We start from the raw sequence: 13,184 nt of genomic DNA, 5'->3' as shown, positions 1-13,184 counted from the left end.
ACAGGACTAACAAAGAGTTTGGCCTAGTGGTAGAGTGCTTGCCTAGCATGCATGAAGACCTGGGTTTGATTCCTTGGTACCACATACATAGAAAAAAAGCCCGAAGTGGTGCTGAGGCTCAAGTGGTAGAGCTCTAGCCTTGAGAAAGTCCAAGGACAGTGCTCAGGCCTTGAGCTCAAGCCCAGGACTGGCACAGGATGTCTGCAAATACTTATTAAGAGTTACTCTCACATGAATCATTTTAGAGTAAATTTCATCTAACTTCTGGGTGTGTTTACTTCATTTTGTTTTTACTATCTTTAAGTAGTTGTACATAGGAGGTGCCATATATCAACGAATATAATGCATCTTAATCAGTGACACTCTAATCAACGATCCTTCCTTTGATTTTCTTAATTTTATGAAGTCTTGACTCCAATCTCCTCCACTACTCTACACCATTTGTCTACCTCTCTCCCCACTGGCCCCAAACTCCTCTTGGATGTACTCATTTCCTGGCGTTGAACTTTTTTTGTTAGTTCTCAGGTATGAATGTCAGGCCTGGATGATGTCCTTGAGCTTTTCTGTTCATGGCTAGTGAGCTCTACCACTTTGAGCCACAGCTCCACTTCCATTTTTGTGGTGATTAACAGGAGATGAGTTTCAAGGCCTTTACTTCCCAGGTTGGCTTACAACCACAATCCTCAGATCACATTCTGGGAAGCTAGGATTATAGGCATGAGTCACCAGTGCACAGTTCTGGTGTTGATTTTGTTGGGTTTTGAGCTAGTATTTCTAAAAAAATATACTATTTACACTCTCCACAGAGTCTAATATACTTCAATTAAATAATTTGTAATCACTTGCATACCAAAGTGTTCACCTATAGATTCTTAGGTACATTATATCTACCAGAAATAAACTATGCAACTTCTGTTTCTCTGGGTCTGGGTCTGGCTTACTTCATTTATTTATTTATTTATTTATTTAGCAAGTGTGTCTATTTCCTTATGAATGGTACAATATCTTTCTTTTTAATAGGAGAGAGAGAGAGAGAGAGACAGACAGACAGACAGACAGAGAGAGAGAGAGGCAGAGACAGAGAGAGAGACAGAGACAGAGAGAGAGAGGGAGAGAGAGAGAAAGTATTTGATCAACTCATCCATTGAGGGGCAACTGGACTGATTCCATATCTTAGTTATAGTGCTACCCTATTACCCAGTGACCCTACACCAGAGCATTTATCCAATGGAACACAAACAAGGTTGCAGAAAAACCATCAGCATAACTGTGTTCATTGCAGTATTATTCATCATAGCCAAGATATGGCTGTGTTTTTTATGAACATAATGAAGCAGAATCAAATTTTGAATGGGAATATATCATCCTACTTTGGAAAATAATTTCCATTACAATGGTTTGGAATTCATTCTGTAAATCATGCATATTATGATACAAGAACTCTGCTTACAAAAATGTTGGAAAAAATATCTTTCCAATTCAGTGGAACTGATTTTCTTATCAGTATCTCTCATAATTTTCCATAATTATTCATCAAAATATGCAAAGATAAATTGCTGACAATAATTCACAAATAGGATGAAAATGAGTTTAAACATCCATCAGGTAGATGGTCACATTTTTCAAATGCCTTTCTGGAAATGATACAGAACATTTTGTGGGTCTGTTTTACCAGAGATAAGGAAGAAAATTAATAGAGACCTGAGATACTTCTTGGGGAAAATATAGAGAAGCTTTTTTTCTACAGTTTGCTTCCTTTTGGTCCTAGGGCTTGAGCTTGGGGCCTGGGTTCTTTCACAACATGAGCCACACTTCTACTTCCAGATTATTTTGAGTAATTAATTGGAGATAAATTATCATGGTCCTGCCTGGACTGGCATCAAACTGCAATCCACAGATCTCAGCCTCCTGAATAGCTAGAATTACAGGCATGATTGCTGGTGTCTGGTTTGCTTCACATTTTGCAAAATAAGTCTGTTAAGGCATTCATTTTCCAAATTTCTTTTAAAAAATGGGGCTTGTTTGATCTGTTTTACAGACGACACATTGTTGGTAGTCTTTTATGTGCCAAATAAAGAAGTCAAGAGAAATTAATGGGCTTTTTCTTAAGTAAACTTCTAATTTTGCATTAGTGGTTTCTGTAATACACTGTTTTGAATGGCTGTATTACTAATTGCCAGACATATCCTGTGGGACCTTTAGCCTGTCTGCTGATTCAAATGTTTTCAATTATAAATATTTCAATCCCTTCATTCCTTCAAGTCCCTTTCTCTGACTTCAGTTGCAGGATACATATCTTCCCTTATAAGGTGCTGAGGGAACTTTGCAAGTTTGAGTTAATTTCAGCACATTCAGTACTAGATCTAACTCCTGTCATTTTCTAACACCCAGAAGAATAACTTGTGTAGGCACGATCACTCTGCAGCCCACTCAGTTTCATGAGTAATGATCTTTAAGTGAACCATATCAAGACTGCAGGGCTTTGGATAATTTAGACAACTAAATTGGAACAAATCCACACTTCTCTGAAAAAAAATGTCACTCTGATTTTCTGTTTATTGGGACTACATGATCTGTTAATGCAAAACACCTCTCATGGGACTAGAAAATATTTTCCCATCAAACCAGGAGGGGTATATGTCTGTATATTTATGCTGTATGTTTGCCTGTGTGTGTATACAGGTAACATTTCAGCAGAGATAAGAATGTAGAGCACAATCTTTTTTAGACTCATAAATAATAAATACTGGAAAAAGGAGCATGTATGATGTTTTCCTTCTATTTCTCTAGTACCTCAGCTGGTCTCAAATCTATGCAAAATCTCTCCTGACTTGACATCAATACCTTACAAAATGAAGGGCTTTTGTTCTCCCTTTTCTTCCTCTAGGTTAGTTAATAACCTACTTAGTTCCTCTTTGACAAAGGGAAGAATATTTGTTCCATATTTGCTGCTTACATTTATGTGTAAAGGATTTCTATTATCTTATCTAGAGCCAGGAAAGGGTAGATCACATTATCAAGTCACAATCTGGGCAGGCATGGAAGCCAGTGTAGGTATGGGAGGCTAAGATAGGAACTCTAGTATACAAATTAGCTGGAAAAAATGACCTAGGATTTACATTTTTTAAATCTATTTTTAAATATTTTGAAAAAGTAGTTGCACAAAGAAGTTGCCATTCAACAGAGCAGTTTATGAATCCAGTGAAACTTCATCAGTCACATCTTTCAACATACATACCTACCACTCCCAAGCCACCTCTTCCCTCACTATTTTAGGTTATCTATTGAATTATTTTGCTTAAAATTTAGCAAAGGAGTTTATAGATACAATGTATTTTGATCTGTGTCATCCTTCCCACACTTTCACCCCCATTTGACCCACTCTTTCCTTTGTATATCTCACTTCTGTGGCATATACAATGAACTCTTGTGTGCATTCTCCTCCCTTCCCCCCTTCATTCTTCTAGCCCTCTCCCCTTGGCCCCACCCTGCCCTCTTGCAAGTACCCATTTCCAGATACTTATTTTGTTGGACATTGACTTAGTCTTTTTGAGGAATTATACTATTTGAGTCTATTACACTTCAGTTAATTCATCTGTAAGCATCTGCATTCCACCCAAGGAGGGTTTTTTTGTGGGAAAGAATACCATATCAAGTACCTTTGTTTTTTGTGGAGCCTTGGGAAATAAACTGTACCAATAGCACTATTTTCATTTATTTTCTACATTTTAAGTTTATACATATTAATTATGATATTCCTAGGCATTCATATACTTTAAATATAGTCACTCCTTTAATTACTCCTTCTTACACTCCCTTTGAGCATCCCAAGTTTATAAACAACTAAAGTGAGATTTAGGGAATAGTTCACACTGCTAGTTTGTGGTCATGTCAAAATTGATTTTATTTTCAGTTTTCTTGTTGATTATATCTATAATACGCAATGGCTGGCCTATACCATTTAGTGTCCTTTATTTTTTACTGAAAGAATGAAAAGTTTGGTTTATTTACTTTTTTTTCTTTCCAGTCCTGGGCTTGAGCTCAGGGCCTGAGCCCTGTCCTTGGACTTTTTCAAGGCTAGAGCTCTACCACTTGAGCCTCAGCACCACTTCCAGCTTTTTTTTTCTATCCATGTGGTACTGAGGAATTGAATCCGGGTCTTCATGCATGCTAGGCAAGCACTCTACCACTAGGCCAAACTCACAGCCCAGTTTATTTACTTTTTTTTTTTTTGCCAGTCCTGGGCTTGAGCTCAGGGCCTGAGCACTGTCCTTGGACTTTCTCAAGGTTAGAGCTCTACCACTTGAGCCTCAGCACCACTTCCAGCTTTTTTCTATGTATGTGGTACCAAGGAATCGAACCCGGGCCTTCTTGCATGCTAGGCAAGCACTTTAACCACTCGGCCAAGCTCCCGGGCCCGGTTTATTTACTTTTTAAATATATTTTTATTGTAATTAATAGAAGGGTTACATTATATTTGCCAGATAGAAGGTTCATTACTTCACAAACATGCTACCCTTTCTCATGTTTTTGTCCCCATTTCCTTTCCCCCATCCCCTCCCCTCATCTTGTTTTCCGCTGTCTACTACTCTTGGTTCTTGTTCCTTTGCAGTATGGAACAAATGATGTGAGCAATATGACTGTGAAAAAGCCATTTCCCTTTCCTGAGCTCCAGTTTGGTTCTCAGGATTGAATCACAGGTTCTCCAAGTCCTCTTTCAACCTTGACCTTTTACCATTAATGAGTCATTGAGCACAGTCTCTTAATTATCTAGTATCTCATTCTCTTAGCTACATTGTTATTTCAGTGGCAATATTATTGCTGTCTGAATGTGAATTGAGGAACAGTTAATATTTAACTTAGACCTCAGGGTAGCTATTGTTACTTGTTCAAGGAAGAATTTTAAGGGCAGTTTTTGTCCAATGACCTGCATCAACACAAGTGATCCAGAAAACTGTTCATGCCATATTATGACCCACTTCATCATCACCAGTGATGCTAAATGATTGTGATAATCCCTGAAGGAAAAAAAATGGAAGTACATTTGTTCCTTTAATCCATAATTGGCCTGACACTGAGTCCCAGAGACTGTGCACATCAAATCTCTTTGTGTTGGTAATAAATGCTGTATGTGTCATCTCGTCTGGCCCTGATTAGGCTGATGTGCCTTTTTTTGGCCTATGACTATTTTAATCATATCCCCTCTCAAGCTTTGTTTTTATAGGATTGTGCCAGGATTGTTGTCCTTTTCAGAAACTGGATTGGAGAAAAAAAATTAGTCACTTGCATACTTGGTTAGGGGATAAATGACATCTAGCTGAGTAAAAAAAAAAACCCCAGGTTTATTGTTCAGGCTTGTATAGAAACCCCACCTTGTCCACATACAGGATATGTGACCTTCGGCAAGTTACTCATGCTCTCAGAACTGTAGTAATTTCCTATGCAAAATCATTCTGATAATGTCACTTTTTAAGGGATATCCTAAATGTTGAGTATGCAGCACAGTATGTGCTATTCTGATTCAATCAAAGACATTGGGTAAACGGAGGTCAAAAGTGAACATCATGATCCTGCTTGTGTTTCTGTGTCTGCAGGTGTTTCTAGGATAGCGTGTGGAAAGGAAACCAGGGCTTGTTTCTTGTTCTGTGCTTCTACCTTGCTTCCTAGTGTAGTATCTGGAATGTAGTCAGTAAGCTCATGTTTAGGGTTGCTGTGTCAAATACTTGACAAAGTAGCCTGAAAGAAGGAAAGATTTATTTTGGGTCATTGTTTCTGAGGGTTCAGCCGTCATGGTGAAAAAGGCATGGTAGAGTAGCTTACGGCATCATGTCAAACTGTAGCAGTCAGCATTCAATCATTTTTAGTTAAAGAAATAAATAAGGAAATAAAAAAGCAGTATTGTGAAATTCAAGATGCAGTTATTCTACTTTTTGGCCTATCAGCAAATTTCAACTCCTAAGTTAGCAAAGTCAAGTTTCATTCATGTACTTCCTAGTTCCAAGACAAGTTGTCCAATAGAGTTTAATTTGCCAATGTATAACTGCTCTTTTTCTCCCCAAATTTAGGTCATTTACTTCTTTTGACAGTAGTAGGATTTGAGCTCAAGGCTTTATGATTGCTAGGTAGGTATCCTAACCCTGAGATATGTCTCTAGACCTTTTTGTTTTTTTGTTATTTTTGGCTTTTTTTCATATATTTTTTATTGTAATTAATAGAAGGGTTACATGATATTTGCCAGATAGATGGTGCATTAATTCCCATACATTGATACCCTTTCACATGTCTTGGTCCCCATTTCCCTCCCCCCCACCCCACCCCTCATCTTGTCTTCCCCCCTTCCCTATTCTATTTCAAATAACCAAATACAAATATATCCGATATATCAGGTAACAAAGTGAGAAACTGTAACAATATGAGATAACCAAGGAACAGCAAAAGAAATGAGAGATAACATAGTACCTTAAGAACAACAATCATTCATTATATGGCTTATGTTTCTATAGTTGATTGAGATAGAGTCTCACTTCCTGAATGAGGACACACCTGGACCACAATCTTCCTAAATACATTTCTCATCGTAGCTTGGATGATAAGAATGTGTCACCACAACTAGTTTATTCTACTGAGATAGTCTCCTAGAGATTTCTGCTAAGGCTATCCTGGAACTATGAGGCTTCTGATCTAAGCCTCCTTACTAGCTGGGTTGAAAGATGATTCCACTGTTGCGAGATATTAGTTGACAAGGAGTATCTCATGAACTTTTTTGACTTTTGAACTTTTTCAGCCTCCCAAGTAACAAGAAGTGCAGCCATGAGCCACAGGCATGCTTCAAAACTAGCCATGACAGGAAAGTCTGTGTTACTCTTATCACCAATGAAGTCCCCAAAAGCCAAAAGTGGAGCTGTGGCTCAAGTGGTAGGACATTGGCCTTGAGCAAATAAGCTGGGGAAACAGCACCCTGGACCTGAGCTTGAGCCCTAATATTGACATCAAAAAACAATAAAAAAGATATAGAATCTGTGAGCATAACAATGATATTAATGGATTTTCATGAGAACTACATTGATTGCATCTCTACCTGTGGCAAAACTAGTTGTTTTGGCTACTGTGGAATTTTAATTTTCATAATACCTAAAAAGTGTGCTACATAAAAACTCGACTCCTTTGCAAAACATCATGTTATGTCATCTGCAAGTCATTAAGCCTTCCTTACCAGAGCCACTGGTTTTTCTATGTGCCAGGGATAATGCCATATGCTTTATATTTAGAAATTATATCCATTGTGGATATTTAGTTATTACTGTTATTAGTGCCATTTTATAGACAGGAACAACAGTCTGGTTGAGGGACTTGGTCAGATCACATGAGCAATAAGTAATAGGAATGGAATTTGATCATAGACCCACCTAACTCTCAAACTATGCTTAATCTATGCTGGTGAACACCTTGGTCCACATAAGGGTTGCAAGTGCTCACAGCCTCTGGATTATACATAACCAAGAACAAATGAAAGAGCTCTAATGCTATCCTAGATAGAGAATCCTGCAATTTCCACTACTTAGTATGTGGTGCAGTGAACCCTCCCTAATGCAGATATCAAAGACCTTGAAAAATACCAGACTCCAGTAAGATGAACTCTATCACTGAGCTGGAACAGTTAATTGAAGTTATTTTGGTTGTTTTGCACCAAAATCGTTACCCTTGGCAAAATTTTCATTAGTTGTATAGAATCCAGACTGATTAATAAAACCAAGTTTGTCTAGAAATAGAGTATTTGAAAGCATGAGAGGAGTTGCTAATATCTTTCAAATGCCCTCATGAATCCTTCCAGAAACAGTTGAGCATCACATGTTTGGGAAGAATGAAGAAACACCCGTGGGTCATAGTGCCAGAATAGGACTGTGGGCCAGGTTCCACAGATGGGATGAAGACATTTTTCCTGAATTAGCTGAAGGGTATCTAGGAACTTGCATGTGTTCATGAAACACAATAAATTATTTCAGACCTACTTTATTAAAAGCTTTCACTGTAGGAATTTCTTTTTATCTCTACTTGATTCAGATTTCAGGGCAGAATGAGTTTCTTGAGTATAGATCAGCGATCCTCTAAAATTTTGATTTCCATTTATTATTGACGTTTAGAGAGCTTCCTTTCTGCCTAGGATTCTTACTTTTTTTTCTTTATGCTCCTTTTTATGTGGTGTTTTTCTTTTCATGTTCCTCTCACTCGTTACATTATTGATAAAGCCTGTTTGTTTTCTCTTTCAGTTCACAGCCCTTCTACTATATACTTCCCATTTCACTAGTTGTTTTAAAGTATGTGAAAATTCACTGACATGAAGTTGTAGTACATCTTTTGATGAAAAACACAGTCTTATTAAGTTACAAGATGTTTCCTACATCTTCTCTGAAGAAACAGTTATTTCTGTTTCATATCAACACTGTATATTTCCAAACTTTGCTTGATTTAGACATGCTAAAGATTCTTCTTTATTTTCATCTTCATCTTGGGTGTGGTCATTGTCTTCTCATTCTCATCCTTCCCCTTCCCCTCCTTCTCCTCATCCTTCTCCCCTCCCCTGCTTTCTCCACCTTGGATTCAGGATCTTCCCACTGTTCTTTAGTTTTTTTTTCTCTCTCAAGAATGGAGTCACAATTCCAATGGCTTTTGGGTGGGTAATTGGAGATAAAAAAATGTCATTAGCTTGCCGGCTCAAACTGACTTTGAACTAACTACTATCCTGGGATCTCAGCCTCCTATGCAACAAGGATTATAGATATGAGTCATACTTTCTGGTAACTCCATGCTGAACCAGAGTGAAAAGCTTGACAAAGAAGTTATATTTCCATCTAAGACAGAGAAACTGATGAGCATCTTGTGAGTGATGTGAATTATCTTTTCAGTTGTGAGTTGATTGAATGTATGTGTGATCAAGATGACCCCAGGTATGGGTTGGTTAGAAGTTGCATGTACATTCTTCACTGAGCTCACTGTAGTTTCTGTATTTGCAATCATGGGAAAACCCCCAAGCACGTCAATGTTTTAGCAGTTCCTGACTGACAAGTTGGTAATATGTATTTCTTTTTTTGGACAGTTCTGGGGCTTAAACTCAGGGCCCGAGCTCTGTCCTTGAACTTTCTCAAGGCTAGAGCCTCAGCACCACTTCCAGCTTTTTTCTATGTATGTGGTACCGAGGAATTGAACCCGCGTCTTCGTGCATGCTAGGCAAGCACTCTACCACTAGGTCAAACTCCTGGCCTATGATATGTATTTCTTCAGCAATCATCTTTCCTCAGAGTTTGTATACCAGCTGGCTAGCAGAGTTCAAACTCGCCATCAATGTGGAGACCATATTTTCCAATTGCAAGTCAGAATACCTGATCTGACTAATTCCAGTAGAATTAATGAGACAATAGAATGAAATAGTTGAAGTCCAACTTCGTGTAGAATGTGTGCATATTATTCCTCATAGAAAAGCAAACCCATTCAAATTTCCCAACATCTGAACCTTTGCTAAAGCTCTGATTCTATGTGACTGAAAATATTGAGTTTTTTCTATTGAACTTTATTTTCTTCTTTTGAGATCTTTGATTTATTCATTGCTGTGATTGCAAACAAGGTTAGATCAGTTTTAGCCCTAGCAAATGGTCCCTCTGAGTTCTGTCTGTCCCTTTTATTTGGTACTCGAGCCATTTGGTACAGGAACTGTACATTGTTAGAGTAATGCATTTGAGTGCAGATAATGAAGTGAGGTGTCATACTTGATTATGATCATGTAAACCATAAAGGATATGGCATGTGACTTGTGTAATTGGTATTTTTGTTAAATGCTTGTACCTCATGCATGAAATTTCAGAGGCATGTAACTTTTAAGAGTCTTACAAACTCCTCCTGAACTGAGAGGGAATAATGCTGTTAAAATTCATGGTGATTTCCCAATGGAAAAAGGAACTTTCTTATCTGTAGAGCCAAAGGAAATGCTTTATTAAGGGAGAAGCCATTATTTTTGTGGAAAGAGCTCTTTCAGCCTCCGGGCTGAGGTCACTCAGACCACTAGGAGAGCCCTAAGTGCATATGAGACATGAATGTACAGTTGGACTAATGTCAGTGATGTGAATTTTGAAAAGCATAATGGTTATTGGAACATTCTAGTATAGTTTAAGAATTCAATGTACAAGTAGAATTGATTTTTAATTTTTACAAACTAAACTCTGTCTTTTCTAGGGCCATTTCCTTATTCTTTTTCTAAAACAAGAATTGAATATCACTGTCTTGTTCAGAGTTTAGGATATAGAGCAGGCAATAGAAACTCTCTGTGTGCTCCCCTTTCCCAAATGTGGGGATCTGAAGATGCTATTACTGCCCTCAATTTGCAGCTGTCACTACACTTGCCCTATGTGCAATCTTTCTATTTGATACATATTAAGACAGAGGGTTGTTGATGTCTTCATATTCCTGATTTAACACGTGATTTTTTTTGTCAGTCCTAGGCTTGAACTCAGGACCTGAGCTCTCTCTTTGGGATTTTTCAAGGCTGAGCTCCATCATTTGAGCCACAGCAGCAGCTTTGTATGTGGTACCAAGGAATCGAACCTGGGTATTTGTGAACTCTAGGTGAGTACTCTATCACTAGGCCACACTCTGGCCCTCATTGGCAGATTTTTTTAATTCCTCATTGAATATCATTAATTAATTTAGATCTGTTTAGACTGCTTATATCCTCATGATCCTTTTTCTTTGCCAGTCCTGAGCCTTAAACTCAGGGCCTGACCACTGTTTTGGGGCTTTTTCAAGGATAGAACTCTACAACCTGAGCCACAGCACCACTTCCAGCTTTTTCTTATGTATGTGGTACTGAGGAATCGAACCTGGGTCTTCATGCAAGCTAGGCAAGTGATCTACCACTAGGCCACACTCCTGCCCCTAACATGACATCTTGATGAAACTCTGTGAGTGGGTCTATGTTCACCTCCTAAAAGTGGCCTCAGAAATCAGATTGAGAGGATCACTGTAATTGCTGAGGTTCAATTGGAAATTCTCTTTGAGGTAAGAAAACTTCATTTGGATATTCAATCACTGTTCTTCACTAGAGAAAGGTATCAGTCTTCCTTTTAGTATCTAGACCTACAGCATTGTAGGTTTCTATATCTTGTATTATTTATGGGACAATGATACTTGGAGCCCTGTTTTCAAAGTACATGATGTCAAATCTAGTGTAGTAAAAATTGTTACTCTGGATTTTTTTTCTCTCATTCTGTCCTTTATTCACTTAGGATACCTTTATTGAACGTTGAATATTTGGGCAGACATTGGACTGCCAAAGGTGGTAGAGCACTTTCTAAGAAAACACCTGCCCAGCAAAAGAAAATAAACTTCTGTGTACAAGTAATATACAGTAATGTAATATTGTAATGAAATATCGTAATGAAATGCAAAAAAAATAGAAAAAGAACTTTTCATTCACAGTGTAAATTATTTCATTAGATCCTTTTCCAAGAGAAAAGTTATCACTAGTATCAGGGTACTGGCTGCATCAGCCTTCTGATTCCTGTCACTTACCATGACATGGAAGTATCCTTTTTCTCCATTAGATGTATGTAAATTTCATATTACTGAATAGAAACTCACCTTATATTAATTTTATGCCAGTCATTCATTTAGTATCTGTAACCACCCTATGAGGGGATGACTATCAAAATTTCATTTTCAGATTCAGACATGCTGGCACACAGAGTTTAAATAACTTACTTGCTTTCAAACATCTGATGAAGTAGCAATGCCAAGATTCAAACCCAGGCAATCTGGTTTTAAGTTTGTTTACTTCATTACCATAATACATGGCTACCTTTTGAAATTTGATATCATTGCTACCTGGGTCCCTATCTCCTTTTATGCAATAAATGAAAACATTTTGTTATTCCATTTTCATACATGTATATAAAATACTTCCAAACTAGACCCCCTATTTTCTTTTTTTTTTTGATTTCTACTCTAGCCTTTATTTTTTCTTTTTTTTCATATATTTTTATTGTAATTAATAGAAGGGTTACATGACATTTGCCAGATAGATGGTACATTAATTCCCATATATTGATACCCTTTCACATGTCTTGGTCCCCATTTCCCTCCCCCCAACCTCCACCTCTCATCTTGTTTTCCCCATTCCCTATCCAATTTCAAATAACCAAATACAAATATATCCAATATATCAGGTAACAAAGTGAGATACTGTAACAATATGAGATAACCAAGGGACAGCAAAAGAGATGAGAGATAACATAGTACCTTAAGAACAACAATCATTCATTATATGGCTTATGTTTCTATATCCTAGAGATCCTTTCATTTAGCGTCCTACTATATGGCCTTTTGTATCAAGGTTTTGCTCTATTGCAAATCTCTGCTAGGAGAGCCCAAGGTTTCTACTGATTATGACAAATGAGGGAAACCATTGAGCCTAAGTTCCTTTGAGTCTGGCTTACTTCACTTAATATGATCTTTTCTAAGTCTTTCCATTTCCCAACAAATGGGGCAATGTCATTCTTTCTGACAGCAGTATAGCATTCCATTGTGTACAAATACCACATCTTGTTGATCCACTCATCAACTGAGGGACATCTAGGTTGGTTCCATATCTTTGCTATGGTAAATAGAGCTGCAATGAACATTGTTGTACTGGTGGCTTTAGTATGTCTTTGTTTCTGGATGATTGTAGACCCCCTATTTTCTTGAATATTGATAATCCCTTCTTTTTAGTCTTTATGACAATTGTAAATCTATTTTATTTCTCCAAAAGATGAAAGATATATAAATTTCACACAAGATATAAATTTGTTCTTACTGTACATTGGGATCATCATAGATGAACCATTCCCAGAATTAAAATTGGCTGCCAGAATTCCTGTTATAGTTATATCCAGGCAACAAAATAAAACATGCTCACTCTTGCTTGCCTCTATCTGTGAAAGTTTGAGGTTTCGTTTCCACATGTCTCATTTTTTAATGAAAAATGTTATTACTATGTTTATTAACATGTTTTCTTTATTTGTATTAATTACAAAATGATGTTTCATCATGGCATTTTCTTATAGTTACACACATTTACATACATGCACACATACATGCACACAGAGAAACAGACATATATGTCAATGAACTAGAATAGAAGACCCTAAAACAAGCTA

This window comes from Megascapheus bottae, chromosome X, assembly GCF_031878675.1.
Source record: "Megascapheus bottae isolate mThoBot1 chromosome X, mThoBot2.hap1, whole genome shotgun sequence".
Taxonomy (NCBI): domain Eukaryota; kingdom Metazoa; phylum Chordata; class Mammalia; order Rodentia; family Geomyidae; genus Megascapheus; species Megascapheus bottae.
This window is presented reverse-complemented; position numbering follows the sequence as displayed.